The sequence below is a fragment of the Danio aesculapii genome, chromosome 13 (assembly GCF_903798145.1).
Source record: "Danio aesculapii chromosome 13, fDanAes4.1, whole genome shotgun sequence".
Taxonomy (NCBI): Eukaryota; Metazoa; Chordata; class Actinopteri; order Cypriniformes; family Danionidae; genus Danio; species Danio aesculapii.
The window spans coordinates 28,492,775-28,508,554 of NC_079447.1; the positions used below are offsets into that span (position 1 = coordinate 28,492,775).

A 15,780-nucleotide genomic window follows, 5' to 3' on the forward strand; every position below is an offset into this window, starting at 1 on the left:
ATACTGAGAAAAGTTACTGTAGTCTAGTCTTGCTATTGAACCTAATAAAGACTAGCTCTTAAAATTAAGCAACTTTTGGTTAGTAAAAACGTCCTTAAGCCACAAAAATAAAGAATAAATAATTTTAATAAATTTGCTATGGGTTTGCTTACTATACCGCTTACTATAGTTTTGCTACAAAATGTATAACATATGAGGATTTAAATTGCAATTACTTGAGTTTTTATTACGACATAGTCACAATATTACCATAAGCTGCTATTAAACACGTATAATAACTAAAAGAAGTGCAATTTGTGTTGCATTATTTGAGCTACATGTTCACTTCACAATGTATTGCCTCGCAAAAGCATTATTAATGGGATAATTCATTCAATTAACTCAACTTAATTCATTATGCATTAACTCATCCCCAATTAGTTCCAAATCAGTGAGTTTCTTTCTTCTGTTGAACACAAAAGAAGGTATTTATCAAAAAGCTGTTAACCTGTAACAATTGACATCCATAGTAGAAAAAACAAATATGCAAGTCAATGATTACAGGTTAGCAGCTTTCTTCAAACTATCTACTTTTGTACTCAACAGAAAAAAGAAACATAAAGATTTGAAACAAGTAAAAGGATGAGTAAATGATGACAGAAATGTATTATTACTATTACTAATTAAAGCAAGGTAAATAAATGTTGTAAAATATAATTTAAGGACTGCATTAACAAATGTTATCAAACTAAACCTTAATGTTGTAAAATGTAACTGGGAAATACGTTTGATCACTTGTGTAACAGGGTATGAGCATGAGGAATGCAGTCAACATTTGTGGTAAAACTGAGAACAAATGAGATTATTTACGTGTCTTTGTGCCATGCTGTAGTCAAAATGTTATTTCACAATTATAAGGAATGCTCAGTTTTTTTCGTAATAAGGGGAAAACATTGTGCAAAAAATGCATTTTAAAATCAATTTAAGTACATAACTATAAAATTGTCATAATTTTTTAATTTGAGAAACATTGCCAAACTTCATCCCATGCTGCCCTGTTGCCGAAAAATTAATTAACACCTTTGTTTTATCCTGTATTGATTATTGTAACACTTGCTGGCTGGAGTTCCAAAAGTTACCCTAAACGAGTTACAATCAGTACAAAATTAAGCAGCTAGAATTCTGACTAGGACCAGTGCTAGAGAGCACATAACCCCTATTTTGAAAAATCTGCACTGGCTTCCTGTCAGTTTTCTAATTGATTTTTAAATCCTCATGCTTCCTACAAGGCCTTGAATGGTCTAGCACCACAATATTTATCAGAGCTTTTAATCCCATACACTCCTAGATGTGCTTTACGCTTGTCTGATACTGGTCTTTTAACTCCTCAGTTAACTAGGCTAAAATCTATGGGAGACCGAGCATTCTCTTCAGTGGCACCTAAATTACCCTCTGATATTCGCAATGCAGAATCCCTAAGTATTTTTAAATCATCTCTTAAAACTTACTTTTACAGGGTAGCGTTTATTTGATTTTATTTGACTTTTATATGAGTTTTAGATCTATTATTATTATTTTATGTGTTTTTAATTATTTTAATTAGTAAATTTTTTATTGCTACACATGTTATGTCTGTAAAGTGCCTTGTGGTGCTACTTTAAAAGGCGCTATATAAAAATAAAGTCTATTATTATTATTATTATTATTATTATTATTATTATTATTGCTATTATTATTATTATTATTATTATTATTATTATTAATAATAATATTATTATTAATATTATTATTAATAATTAACACTATTTAAACATTATACCGAGAGCAATCAGGACCAATTGTGTCATTGGTAATCAACTGTAATCGGCCATGCAAATGGTTATAATTCAATACAAGATAGATTGCATGTAAAACAATTCACAAAGGATGAGGATTTTATAGTGCAAAAAGCATGCTTGACCCTTGTTCAGAGCAGCTACTGTATGACCTTTCTGATGACGCTCTTATAGAGGCAGTAAGCTATCAAACTGCCACCACATGGCAGGGAAAAGCACTGCATGGCTCACATACTGTATCTCTGCACATTAGCAGATAAAACAATACAATTCAAATGGATAATAAACAGCAGGCAACAGCTTCACAAATCTTGTTGGCAAATTCTGGCACACACAGGCAAGATAAAATCAAATGTGTCTTTCTGTAAATGTTTAAAAGTGGCCAAATGATCGCTTTGCCAGATATAAATACACTCATCATTTTAAACTGAACACAAGATGACATATGAGATCATAAAAGTGGCACGCTGCTTTTCAGCAATGCATCATCCCTGAATAAAACGGCACCACTGTCTGCTCTTATTTTTAGACTTGATCCACTGTATTTATGTGGCAATTAAGTATTATTTCCAAAATAAATGCGCAATCCAAAACACATAAATAAACTTTAGTGTCTCTCTAAGGGAACCGACTAACACAGTTTGCACAGTTCAGCAATGCAATGTAATTTATTGCCACCGCTGCAATAACACAAGGCACAAATCCGCACGGTGTGCAGCGTTCATGTATTCACCATCATCGCCAGTGTGTTTGGAAATTAGCCTTTATTTTTAGTCTGCAGCGTGTTCAGATATAGGGAAATCAGTTCAGGATGTTGCCTGTTTGAATGATAGAGAAAACCTGGCATATGTAAAAACAAAAACAATAGCGCAAAAAATACTTCATTAAACATCTAAAGCGAAGGAAGAGTTAATTAGAACAAAAAAATCCTATTAATTAAGCTAGTTGCAAAAGGAAATTATAGAATTATAGATAGATTCTCTTTAAATAAATTAATCTGTTATTAGAGTTAATAACCATATCACTTAAACCATTTTTAAATGAAGAAAACAAGAACTGAAATGCACTTAATTTAACTTTATGTTCTAAGAACTACACTACCTGAAAAAAGTCTTGTCGCCGATCCCAGTTGTAAAAGCAACAAATAACTTGACATCTAGTTGATCATTTGGAAAAGTGGCAGAAGGTAGATTCATCCCAATCATCACACATCTTGCAGAAGACCTACTGCAACCCACATGGACCCAAGATTCTCATAGAAATCAGTCAAGTTTGGTGAAGGAACAATCATGGTTTGGGGTTACATTCAGTATGGGGGCGTGAGAGAGATCTGCAGAGTGGATGGCTACATCAACAGCCTGAGGTATCAAGACATTTGTGCTGCCCATTACATTACAAACCACAGGACAGGGCAAATTCTTCAGCAGGATAGCGCTCCTTCTCATATTTCAGCATCTACATCAAAGTTTCTGAAAGAAAGAAAGGTCGGGGTGCTCCAGGACTGACCAGGCCAGTCACCAGATATGAACATTATTAAGCATGTCTGGGGTTAGATGAAGGAGAAGGCATTGAAGATGAATGCAAAGAATATTGGAGAACTCTGGGAGTCCTGCAGGAATGCTTTCTTTGCCATTCCATGTGACTTTATTATTAAGTTATTTGAGCCATTGCAGAGATGTATGGATGCAGTCCTCCAAGCTCATGGGAGTCACACAATATTAATACTTTTCCCACTTCACCATGACTTTATATTCTATACAGTACATTATTTCTGTTAAGTGACAAGACTTTTGTCTAAACAAAGTCAGACCTTACTGTCCAAATAAATAATTAAAAATCAAGGCATGATCATATTTTATTTTGGTAAAATAAGCTTAATCTAGAGGCCTTTGTGTTTCATATAAGCCACTTCTGATACCAAATTACCTACTAGAAGTTATTATTTGTTGTTTCTAAAACCTGGATAGGCAACAAGATTTTTGCCAGGTAGAGTATAGCTGTAAAAACAAAAAATAATAAAAATCACATCATTTTATCGTTTAATAATGAACTAGTTATATTCACCTTATTTTAGCTCATTTCTAAACAAATAAAAAGAATAAAACTTAAAGGTTAAATTTACCCATTTCTCATTTTCATTTAATTGAAACTTGATTTGCTGGATGTGACGACTAAAACTTAAATCAAAAATTAAAATAAATATTATTAGGCATAGGGCGTCACGGTGGCGCAGTGGGTAGCATGATCGCCACACCAAGAAGGTCGCTGGTTCAAGCCCCAGCTTGGTCGGTTGACATTTCTGTGTGGAATTTGCATGTTCTGCCCATGTTCGCGTGGGGTTTCCTCTGGGTGCTTCGGTTTCCCCCACAGTCCAAAGACATGCACTATAGGTGAATTGGGTAACCTAAATTGTCTGTATTGTATGTATGTGAATGAGTGTGTATGAATGTTTCCCAGTGATGGGTTAGAGCTGGAAGGGCATCCGCTGCGTAAAACATATATGCTAGATAAGCTGGCAGTTCATTCCACTATAGCCCAGATTAATAAAGGGACTAAGCCGAAAAGAAAATGAATGAATGCATTATTAGGCATATTAATAAAATCTATTAAAACTGACAAAAACAAATCAAATTGTTTTTTATAAAATCAATATGATAAAATTGTATTTTTTCACCAAAAATTCAAGAAATTTTTCAATTTCTGTAGTTTACCTTGAAGTATGCCAAATAACTATTTCTCATTTTGGTTCAGCTTAATTTGATGTAATAAAATGACAAAAATAAAACCAAAAAAATAAAAGAATAAAATTTCATTCAAATTTCAAATGAATAAAGAGTCAAATAAAAAAAATAAATGAACAAAACTAAAATTTTAGTCATAAAATCTAATAAAATAACTAATTGAAAGTATTAATAAAATCTACTGATCTAGCTCAATGATACTAAAAATCAACATTTACTCATAAAAACACTCATGCAGTACCAACACTTCCCTGTATCTGCAACAGCAGCACAAAAACACCACTGGAGCAGATGTGCGACAGACAGTAAGCGGCGGTGTGAATCCACGTTCTTCTGCCTGTCTGCATGCTGTTATAAATGAGGAGGAGAGCGCCGAGCAGAAGGGCTTTCTAAATAAAGATTTCAGGTCAAAAACAGGAAATGGCTCAGTGAGCAGTCGAGGTGCTGCAGGACGCAGAAGTGCTGGCCACTGGGCGGCATCTACAACATCCCCTTTGTTCCCCAAAACTACAAGCAAGGAAGCGCGGCCCGTCCCATTTCTGTCTCTGTCTGGATTCCTCCTGCTTTGCATCTCTTATATGAGTGGTGACAGTGTGTGATCATTTGTAAGCGCCCAAAAACGAGCTCTTCGGCAGGAGAAATGAACATGGCACCAACAGTGTGGCAACCATTCAAAAACACACATGAGTCACTGTAGCAAATAATGAAAAACTGCTTTATTTCCTGGACTAGTCTTATAGTTCGGCGCGCAAGTGGCTCATATTTAACTTGAGAATTAAGAAGCATCATAGAAAAATGTTAATTGTTTAAAATTAATCGTGTACTGGTAATTATTAAAGTGATTTTTTTCCTGTTGAACACAAAAGAAGATATTTTGAAGAATGTTGGAAACTAGCGGTCAAAGATATCTATATAGGAAAGTATATTGATATACAGTATATCTATATAGGAATGTATGTATGGAAGTCAATGGCTACTTAGCTACTAGTTTTAATAATTTTTTAGAATATATATTGAGCAATTGAAGAAAGAAGCTCTAGTTTTGTAACAAGTGGACGGTGAGTATAATGATGACACCATTTTTAATTTGGGGTGAGCTATCTTTTTTTAATCAGTTATTTATTTAATTCAAGTTAGTCAAAGTTATTATTTAAAGGCATAGTTCACCCAAAATTAAAAATTCTGGCATCATTTACAATCCATCCAGTTGTCACAAACATATTTCAGTTTCTTTCTTCTGTTGAAAACAAAATAAGATATTTTGAAGAATGTTAAAAAGCCATTTTCTTCCATAGTATTTTTTGTTCTTACTATGGATGTCAATGACTGCTAGTTTCCAACATTCTTCAAAATATCTTCGTTTGTGTTAAACAGAAAATAGAAATTCATAAAAGTTTAGAACCACTTGAGCATGAATAAATGGTGAGGAAATTAACATTTTTTGGTGAACTGTCCCTTTAAGGCTCACATAACATAACGTAACAATAAAGATTATTATAGTAGGGTCCAGGGCCAGTGGATAGCACGATCACCTCACAGCAAGTAGGTCTCGTTTGAGTCCCAGCTGAATCAGTTGGCATTTCTGTGTGGAGTTTGCACGTTCTCCCTGTGTTCGCGTGGGTTTCCTCCGGGTGCTCCGGTTTTCCTCACAGTCCAAAGACATGCGGTACAGGTGAATTGAATAAGCAAAATTGGTTGTAGTGTATGGGTGTTTCCCAGTGTTGGGTTGCAGCTGGAGGTCATCCGCTGCGTAAAACATATGCTGGTTAAGTTGGTGGTTCATTCCTCTGTGGTGACCCCTGATTAATAAAGTGACTAAGCTGAAAAGAAAATGAATGAATGAATGAATGAATATTAGGGTCTTGATGATGTTCTGCTGTTTATGAATGTTTGTCATCTGTCACTGTGAATTCTCCAGCTTGTTAAAGCAGGAAGGATTCTGATGCCTGTTAATGGCCGCTAATCCGTTCCTCTGTGTTGCTGTTATGGTTGTTTTGGGGATTCTGCTATCCTTATTTTTAGAATGATTTTTACTAACTCTAGATTTTGTCCTTAATTTGAAGAGGCCTTTACTCACCTTTCCCTATGTCTTGCATGTCTTTTTTTATGTCTTTCTTACATTTTTTTAATGTTGTACAACAACAACAACAACAACATTTTAGTCATATCACTTCCACATTGTTATTTTGTTGATTTTGATTGCTACAGTTGTCAGCTGATTCTATAGACACATAATCTGAATCATCTAAATCATCTAATCTTAGCTGAATCACCTAAAGATTCATCTTTTTTGTCAACAATCTATTACTAACACCCTCTATTTTATTTTATATCTACAGTATCTGTCTGTCCATCTGTCCATCCATTCTTATATAGTGTGTATATATGAGTGTGAGTGTGTATGTTTGTAAAATGTTTTCCATAAAAGAATGAATATATGTAAATGTAATTTTAGCAACATTTTTTACCTGGTAATTTTTAAAACTAAAATAAATTTAATTAGTATATTTTTTTTGTTTTACTTTCAATTATCAATAATAATGGGGGAAATACAGAGATACAGTTAAAAGTAATTTTGCTGGTTCTAGAGAAAAATGAGTCATAATCATCAAGTATGAAACAATATTAGGTCGAGCAAATATATCTGAACTGTAGAGGTGTAAAATATTACAACATTTTGGGGATTTTTTCTGTGCCACAAAACCATAAAAACCTCCAGTAGATGATGGCATCTTTCTTAGTAGGTGGTTCTCTGAATCGTTGATTCAAAATGGATGATGCAATTAAAAAACAAAGCAAGTGACTGCCTTTAAGAATGGATCATTGAATAATCAGAAACAGATTCATTCAGGAACTAAACACTCAGAGGGATAAATTATCTTTTTGGTTTTGCTTAGAATTATTTACATTGGAGAAACAGATAGACAGAAAAAAAAAAATCACTCACATAACTTGTATAAAATTGATATCACATTTCGGATCATGCTGTTATGTGTCTGTTTACACAACTGATATCCTATAAATATACCATCATCCTATAAATCCTATACTCCCTTATTTATCAGGGTTCGCCACAGCGGAATGAACCACCAACAATTCTGGCATAAGCAGCGGATACTCTTCCAACTATACTGCCAACTATTCCAGCATATGTTTTATGCAGCACATGCCCTTCCAGCCGCAACCCAGTACTCGGAAACACCCATACACTCTCACATTCACACACACACTTATACACTACGGCCAATTTTATTTACCCAATTCACCTATAGCGCATGTCTTTGGACTGTAAGGGAAACCTGGAGCACCCGGAGGAAACCCACGCGAACATGGGGAGAGCATGCAAACTCCAGACAGATCTTGCCAGGACTTGAACCAGTGACCTTCTTGCTGTGAGGCGACATTGTTACCACGGAGCCACCGTTCCGCCCATTACGTATTAAAACAACAATTACAAATGATCAGTTAACAAATATCACACACCCCAAGTAAACTTCCCCTTTAAGAGAGAAGCAGCAGATCAACAGTTCGTGCCAGCCTGAAGTAAACACGAAGCCCTCAACTCTACGATATGATGACAGATATTTGGTGTTGATATCAACAAAAGCGGTGTGAAATCGCACTGCTCATTTGCAAACAAAAGAGGTGCTTGATTGCAGTGCTGTTAATTACAGGCTCTTGAGTGTCCTGACTAAACTATTACTAACCCACAGTCCACTCCAGTCCTCCTCCTCCTTGCTCTTGGCACGTCTGTGTCCCTCATTATCTAATTTGGCTCATTATCATGCAGACACACTTCAGCAGGGGTTGTCCCCACATCGTAACGTCACGTCACTACTGATTGTGGCCATTGATAAATAGCTGCTTGTATCACAGGCTTGGTAGAAAGAGCCATTTACACTACCGTTAAAAGAGTTGGTAAGATTTAATTAAAAAAAGAAAGTTTCTTGCATTTTCCTATACAATACAAGAACGGTAATGCTTTTAAATGTTATACAGTTTTTAAAATGTTTTCATATACTGTATTTTGTATTGTCATTTATTCCAGTGGTCACTTTTTTGTCTTCAGTTACATGATCTTTCAGAAAGCTTTCTGAGATTATTGCTTGATGTATAATTTTGGGTTATTACTATCAGCATATTATCAATGCCTTTTATGGAAGGTTATAGATCTTTAGCATTATTTGATGAATGGGTAATTCTAAAGAACAGGATTTATAACAGAAATTTCTTTGACATTATTAATGTCTGGCACTTTTTAATTGAATTAATTCCCATTCATTCATTCATTCATTCATTCATTCATTCATTCATTCATTCATTCTTGTTGAAAAAACTATCAATTTCCATCAAATAATACTTATAATGATGGTAGGCGACGTAGTGTCGCAGTAGGTAGTGCTGTTGCCTCACAGCAAGAATTGTCGCTGGTTCAAGCCTCGGCTGGGTCAGTGGGCGTTTCTGTGTGGAGTTTGCATGTTCTCCCTGTGTTCGCGTGGGTTTTCTCCAGGTGCTCCGGTTTCCCCCACAAGTCCAAAAATATGTGGTATAGGTGAATTGGATAGGCTAAATTGTCCGCAGTGTATGAGTGTGAGTAAGTGTGTATTAGATGTTTGTACCGTTCTTGTATGGATGTTTCCCAGAGATGGGTTGCAGCTGGAAGAGCATCCGCTGCGTAAAACGTACTGGATAAGTTGGCTGTTCATTCCACTGTGGCGACCCCGGATTACTAAAGGGACTAAGCCGAAAAGAAAATAAATGAATGAATAATGATGGTCACGATGATGATGTTGACAACCATAATATTAACAATTCAGTCTTTGTGCAATAAAAAATGTTTCTCCTTGTCTTGTGACTCAGAAATAGGTGTCATTCAAACATCTAGACTAGAGAAAAAATAGCTGGTTTCAGTAAATACATTTAAAATTGATTTTTTTTAGATCATTTAAAACTAACAACAAATGAATGAATGAATGAATGAATGAATGAATGAATGAATGAACGAATGAGTGAATAAATAGATAAATGAAACATTGTTCATTAAAATATTTTGTTAAAAAACATATGCATGTACATGTTCATAAGCAGGCACTGATAAACTGCTACATTTCAATTAAAACTATTTGAAACTTTAAATTAAAATGAATTTTAAAAACGGAAGTTTAAATGTAAAACCATTGTGTTATTTAGCATAATACAGGCTTTGATTTATTATTCATAGATTTATTAAATGATTAACCTTTTTTCTTCAGCCTCTAAAGTAAGTTTTGTCTGAAAGTTTTCCATGAGGGTTAAGTAAAGCCCTGCTTACACTGTGGCATTTCAGCCATAATTTGGTCTTCTGGGACAAATTTGGAGACTCCCGGGAAAAAATATGGGAGACTCACGGGAAAAACGGGAGACTCACGGGAAAAACAGCTGCAACGAGCATCAATTCACAAACCAATAGGAGCCCAGACTCTGCTAATACAATCCGCACGACAACTTTAAACCACCATGGGGAAATTTCAAAACTGTTTGTTTCTCTTCCTGGTTTTATTATTGAGTCACGCCATGTGCAAAATTGCTGCTACATATTGTTTATGTTTACTGTGAGGTATCACTTCGGCACGCAGGATAGTGAAAGTGTTGCGGTGAGTTTTCTACTACATTTGCCGCGTCTTAATTGTTGTTCAGTGTGACATTATGACAGCTGAGTTTTTACAGCGTGATAAGGAAGCCATGTTTGTGCAGTCTGACATGCTACAATTGTTTAGGATTATTTAAAAAATTGCACAATGTGAGCCACACTTAAAGGGGTGGTCCAGAGTGTATTTTTAAGGCTTGGTTGTATTTACAATGCTTCATTTGTAAAAAAAAAATCACGTTTTTTTTTATATATCTTTAATTATATACAGCTATTCAGCTAACATGAAAACAACTGCCATATTTCCTAGTTCCCATCCACAAGAGGCTCTGATTGGTCAGCTAACATAATGTGCTGTGATTCGAGGATTAGCTCCACGTCCCTGGGAAAAGCGTCATGCCCAAGCACGCGGGATCTCACTAGTCTGGAGTTATTTTTTGTAGTCCCCAAAATTTGTTCGCTAAGCTAACTCTGTAAAAGCCAATGTCTCCCTTTGCATTGAACTTTGAGCATATTACATTCAGAGATGTTGTTTATGTTCACAGATCTACATTACATGTGAACTAAAGTTTAAAATATGACATCATAGTCATATGACCCCCCCACCCCCTTAAGTTTAGCAGACCAAAAATATTGTTTGGTCAGTATTCAGAAAGTATACCATTTACCGCACCGAATAGGTGTGTGTGTGTTCTTTTACTGCTGATTTTATGGTACATAATTCCCCTGAATAAAAAAAATAACATATTTAAAAATCTTCCAATTTTTCGTAGAGATTTTCTAGGGAGTATCGCCCAGCAGTACAGAGACTGGGGAAGGTGAGAACTTCAAGCCAGTCTGAAATGCGATTCCCTTTTTGTTCTTCACTTATTCATCATTCTCCATGCTCGCGCCAAGTCTGAGGTGCACCACGTGCCAGACTGTCAGACCAACACGACATGATTCTCCCCCGCATGAATCCAACTACGCACTTTCCCTATATCCAGCATCATAGCATCAAATCCCAATCACCCGACCCTCCCGTCCCACTCCAGAACAACACTGCAAACCCCAAATCACAAACACTTTATAAAAAGAGTAAAAGAGTGTGTGCAACAAGAGTTAAAGAAGAGAAGACAAGATAAAGAGCGGAAACACTAAGAAAACCGATATTTAATTATAGGGATCATCTTAACGCAAGCATGAAAGGAAATTTACTAGCAATTCGCTGATAACAGTTATTTGGAAATGCGATCGCTTGATAACAATCATTATCTGAAAAGCGAAGGAGCGGAAGATAAATGAAAAAGGGTTATTTTAAGTCATCCATCACGGCTCTCCCTAAGGTGATGTGTTTTAAAGCAAAGAACAACAGGCCGTGCTGCACTTTAAGAAGAAAAAAAACACACAGACTGAACTTTGTGTACACACGCTTATGTTTTATCCCATTTCCATGGTGATCACGCAGAACAATATTGATATAACGCAGGGTTTTCCTGCCCTCCTCCAGATATTTTGCACGTCTCACATGAACACACGCTCACATAAATACACTTACACACCCCGGCTGGAGCAAAACCAACGCAGTGATGCTTGTGGTTTTGGAAGTGGTCTCCATATATGACAGGACACCATACATCATGCTGTTTTTCTCTTTCATTCGGTGACTCTCCTGGCCGGAGCTGGAGAACTTCAAAAAACGCTGGAGATGTGTTTATTGGGAGCCAAATTTTTGAGTGGACACAAAGACCTAAATCGAGCGGAAAGGTCTTACATTAGCGGCATACAGTTTTGGCACCGAGCATCCTCAATAAAATCCTGCAGGAAAAGGAAGATATTTCATTTAAGGTTGGTGCCACGACTAAAAGGAAATTCTCTGTGGGAGGATGAAAACGGTCATAATTCAACACTAAGATGAAGTAAAAGGGTCAATGTTATAATGCTCATTATTTTTTTCAGACCGCATCTGTTAATTGATTCAGAAATACTAACTCACACATGTGATGACTTCAGTGATGAATGGGTTATTCACATGAATAAATAACTAAATCATTTTGAATCACTTTTGAAGGCATAAAGTGTTTTAGAATGTCATACAACTGTACTGATGTTTTTTCTCTTCACTTTCGTCAATTGGTGAAGTTTTGTTCTTCGCCGCTGTCGCCACTGGCTTGCTTGGTTTGGGGCTTGTGGAGCAGCGCATCAATGGATTTGCTCTTCAGTGTTTGGACTTTCAGCAGTGAAAATTAAACCACACTGAACTGAACTAAACTGAACTTCAACTCCGAAAACTGGACTGACAGTTTCAATTTTCTAGAACTTCTATGTTAAGCTGCTTCGACACAATCTACATTGTAAAAGTGCTACAGAAATAAAGATGAATTGAAAATTGAGTTGAATGTTATAATTTTTGAAAAGCTGTTGGACATTTCCTTTTACTACTTTTATTCCTTTTAAAACAAACAGTTAGTAATACACTGTAAAAATTCTAACCTACATATTGTTAACTTAAACTTCTAAGTTAGGTGGACATGTTTTTGAGCTCAGTGGTGAGTTTACTCATGAAAACTGTTTGTTCAATGAAAATAATGAAATCTGTTGAGGAGACGTAAAACTTTGATTTCTCTATTTAAGTGTTTACTTCCTGCACTGTCAAACATCAAAAGTTAAGTTAACTTAAAAATTTAAAGCAACCGGCTGCAAGGAAATATTGAGATTTTATCCTTCAGTGGTTGAAGTTGTGCCAAATTGTTTTTTTTTTTTTAATTGAGTTGAATCGACTTATTCCATAAAGTACACCACTTAGACCAGCATTTTCAGTCAACTTAGAAAAAATATTTGCCATTTCAACCACTGAGGTTGAATAAACTCTCATTTCTTTGCAGCCAGTTGCTTTAAAATTTTAAGTTAACTCAACTTAGAAAAAATATTTGGCACAACTTCAAACACTGAACTTGAATAAACCCAAAATTGCTTTGCAGCCAGTTGCTTTAAACATTTTAAGTTAACTAAACTTTTTATTTTTTACAGTGTAGCCAATAACAGTGATGCCATAATGTGGCTGACCTTGACTCTAATCACAATTTTATGATGTAAACAAGAAAGAACCAGAGTCCAAGATGAATGTGCTTGAGGCACAAATGCTATCAAAATTAACAAACAAAAAATGTCCCACAAATTTATGAAAGAAAAGAGAAAAAAGGACAATGTTTCTGATTTTGCAGGCTGTTTAAACTGTTCATTTATTTATATACACTACCTGACAAAAGTCTTGTCGTCATCTCAGTTGTAAGAACAACAAATAATAACTTGACGTCTAGTTGATCATTTGGAAAAGTGGCAGAAGGTAGACTTTTCAGATGAACCATCTGTTGAACTGCATCCTAATCATCACAAATACTGCAGAAGACCTATTGGAATCTGATGGACCCAAGATTCTCATAGATATCAGTCAAGTTTGGTGAAGAAAAAATCATGGTTTGGGGTTACATTCAGTATGGGGGCATGCGAGAGATCTGCAGAGTAGATGACAAAATCAACACTCCGAGGTATCAAGACATTTGTGCTGCCTATTACATTACAAACCACAGGAGAGGGCAAATTCTTCAGCAGGATAGCGCTCCTTCTCATACTTCAGCCTCCACATCAGAGTTCCTGAAAGCATAGACGGTCAAAGTGCTCCAGGATTGGCAAGCTCAGTCATCAGAATGAACATTATTGAGGATGTCTGGGGTAAGATGAAGGAGGAGGCATTGAAGATGAATCCAAGCAATCTTGATGAACTCTGGGAGTCCTGCAGGAATGCTTCTTTGCCATTCCAGATGACTTTATTAATAAGTTATTTGAGTCATTGCAGAGATGTATGGATGCAGTTATCCAAGCTCATGGGAGTCAAACACAATATTAATACTTTTCCCACTTCACTATGACTTTATATTCTATACTGTACATCATTTCTGTAAAGTGACAAGACTTTTGTCTAAACAAAATCAGACCTTACTGTCCCAATTAAATAATTAAAAATTAAGGCATGATCATATTTTATTTTGGTAAGATAAGCGTAATCTAGAAGCCTTTGCCTGTCATTTAAGCCACTTCTTATACCAAACGATCAACTAGAAGTCAAGTAATTATTTGTTGTTCCTAAAACTTGAATAGGCGACAAGACTTTTGTCAGGTACTGTAGTTACATTTTTATAAGCAAAGTCTCTGAGTCTCTGAATAAAAGTATGCATAAGTTTTGTCAAATTAAGTCCTGTTTTTAAAGGCCTTTTAAAATTTTTAATTTATAATTATTTATTGAGCTTATTTATTCATTAATAAATAGTATTACTAAAGCATAATCTGCAGTATTACATTATCTGTTATATCTATTTTAAGATGCAAAAATTTTGAACAGAGCATTCATAGTCAGTAGGTCTCTCAAAATGTTAAATTATTTGTCTAGCTTTTTATGACGAAGCTAGCGGAAGTTGTCAATGCAATGTCATGCAGCAGTAATATTTATTAATAATTCATGATATTTAACAAAAAAAAACTTGAAAAATGTATTTAAAACTTGATGTGTAAACATATTTTCATGGTATAATGATTTATTTTTTACTTTTCCTCATTAAATTTAAGCTTTTTTTAGTCTAAAACATTTTAAAAACCACATGATATGAGTACATTAATAATTATCTACCAACAGCATAAGTGTTTTAAATGAAAGTGTGTGTGTGTGGACAACAAAAGATTTTCACGTGACTAATCTGCCATAATGTCTGTAAGAAACATGTTGGACTAAAAGCATAATTACATGGGCGAGCACGAAAAACTAAAGCAAGTCTTTCTGGTGTGTGTCTGTGCTCTTAATGCCCAGTGAATTATTGCATTCCTATAGTGCTATTCATAGACTCACGGCTAATGTAACAGCACCAAACCCACGTTGGGAGAGACGCTATAATTGCAGAAAGCAGGTACGCTTCTTTTACAGTGGTCACACTTGAAGGCAAACATTCCCCTATCATGACATGGGCTGAGTAATTCAATAAACATTCCAGCATCGGACACTGCACTGTTTTCTGTAAACATATCTGATATCTCCTTTTCTCACGTCATGTTTCATACTGTACAACACACGGCACCTCTTATTGTACAAAAAAAAGAATTCAAGTTTATGAATATTACTCATAGCAGTCATAAAAAAATAACGTGTTTTGATCAACATGGCTACATTAAACTAAAAGACAGGAGAATAAGAAGAGAAAAACAGCAGGTTTCAAATGAAAAAGATCAAATGTCTTGATGAAAAACAACTCATGGCATAAAAGCAATCATTTTGGTATTTAGGGCTTCTGCATGCCAGCACCTCCGTGTTTTCACCATGTCTCTTGTGTTTTCAAAACCGTGGGCTCCTAAAGAATGTCTCAAATCCCAATTTCCATGTTCTTCCCTATTCTCCCCCCCCCCCTCCATTTAATTTTGGTATTTTGTGGTGGACCGCTTCGGTTATTTTAGTTTCTGTATACTTGCTGAAAACACTACAGCATTTGTATCCATGTCTGCTCTCTCTAAAACTTCCCGTTGAAGAGAATGAAGCCGCAGATGTCACTTAAAAACATCAAACACTAAAATGAAA

General features: G+C 35.4%; 1 protein-coding gene across 1 annotated transcript in view; it reads right to left on the reverse strand.

Moving 5' to 3' along the window:
- Positions 1-15,780, reverse strand: part of sertad2b (SERTA domain containing 2b) — a 68,333-nt gene that overhangs the window by 22,131 nt on the left and 30,422 nt on the right. The window lies entirely within an intron of this gene.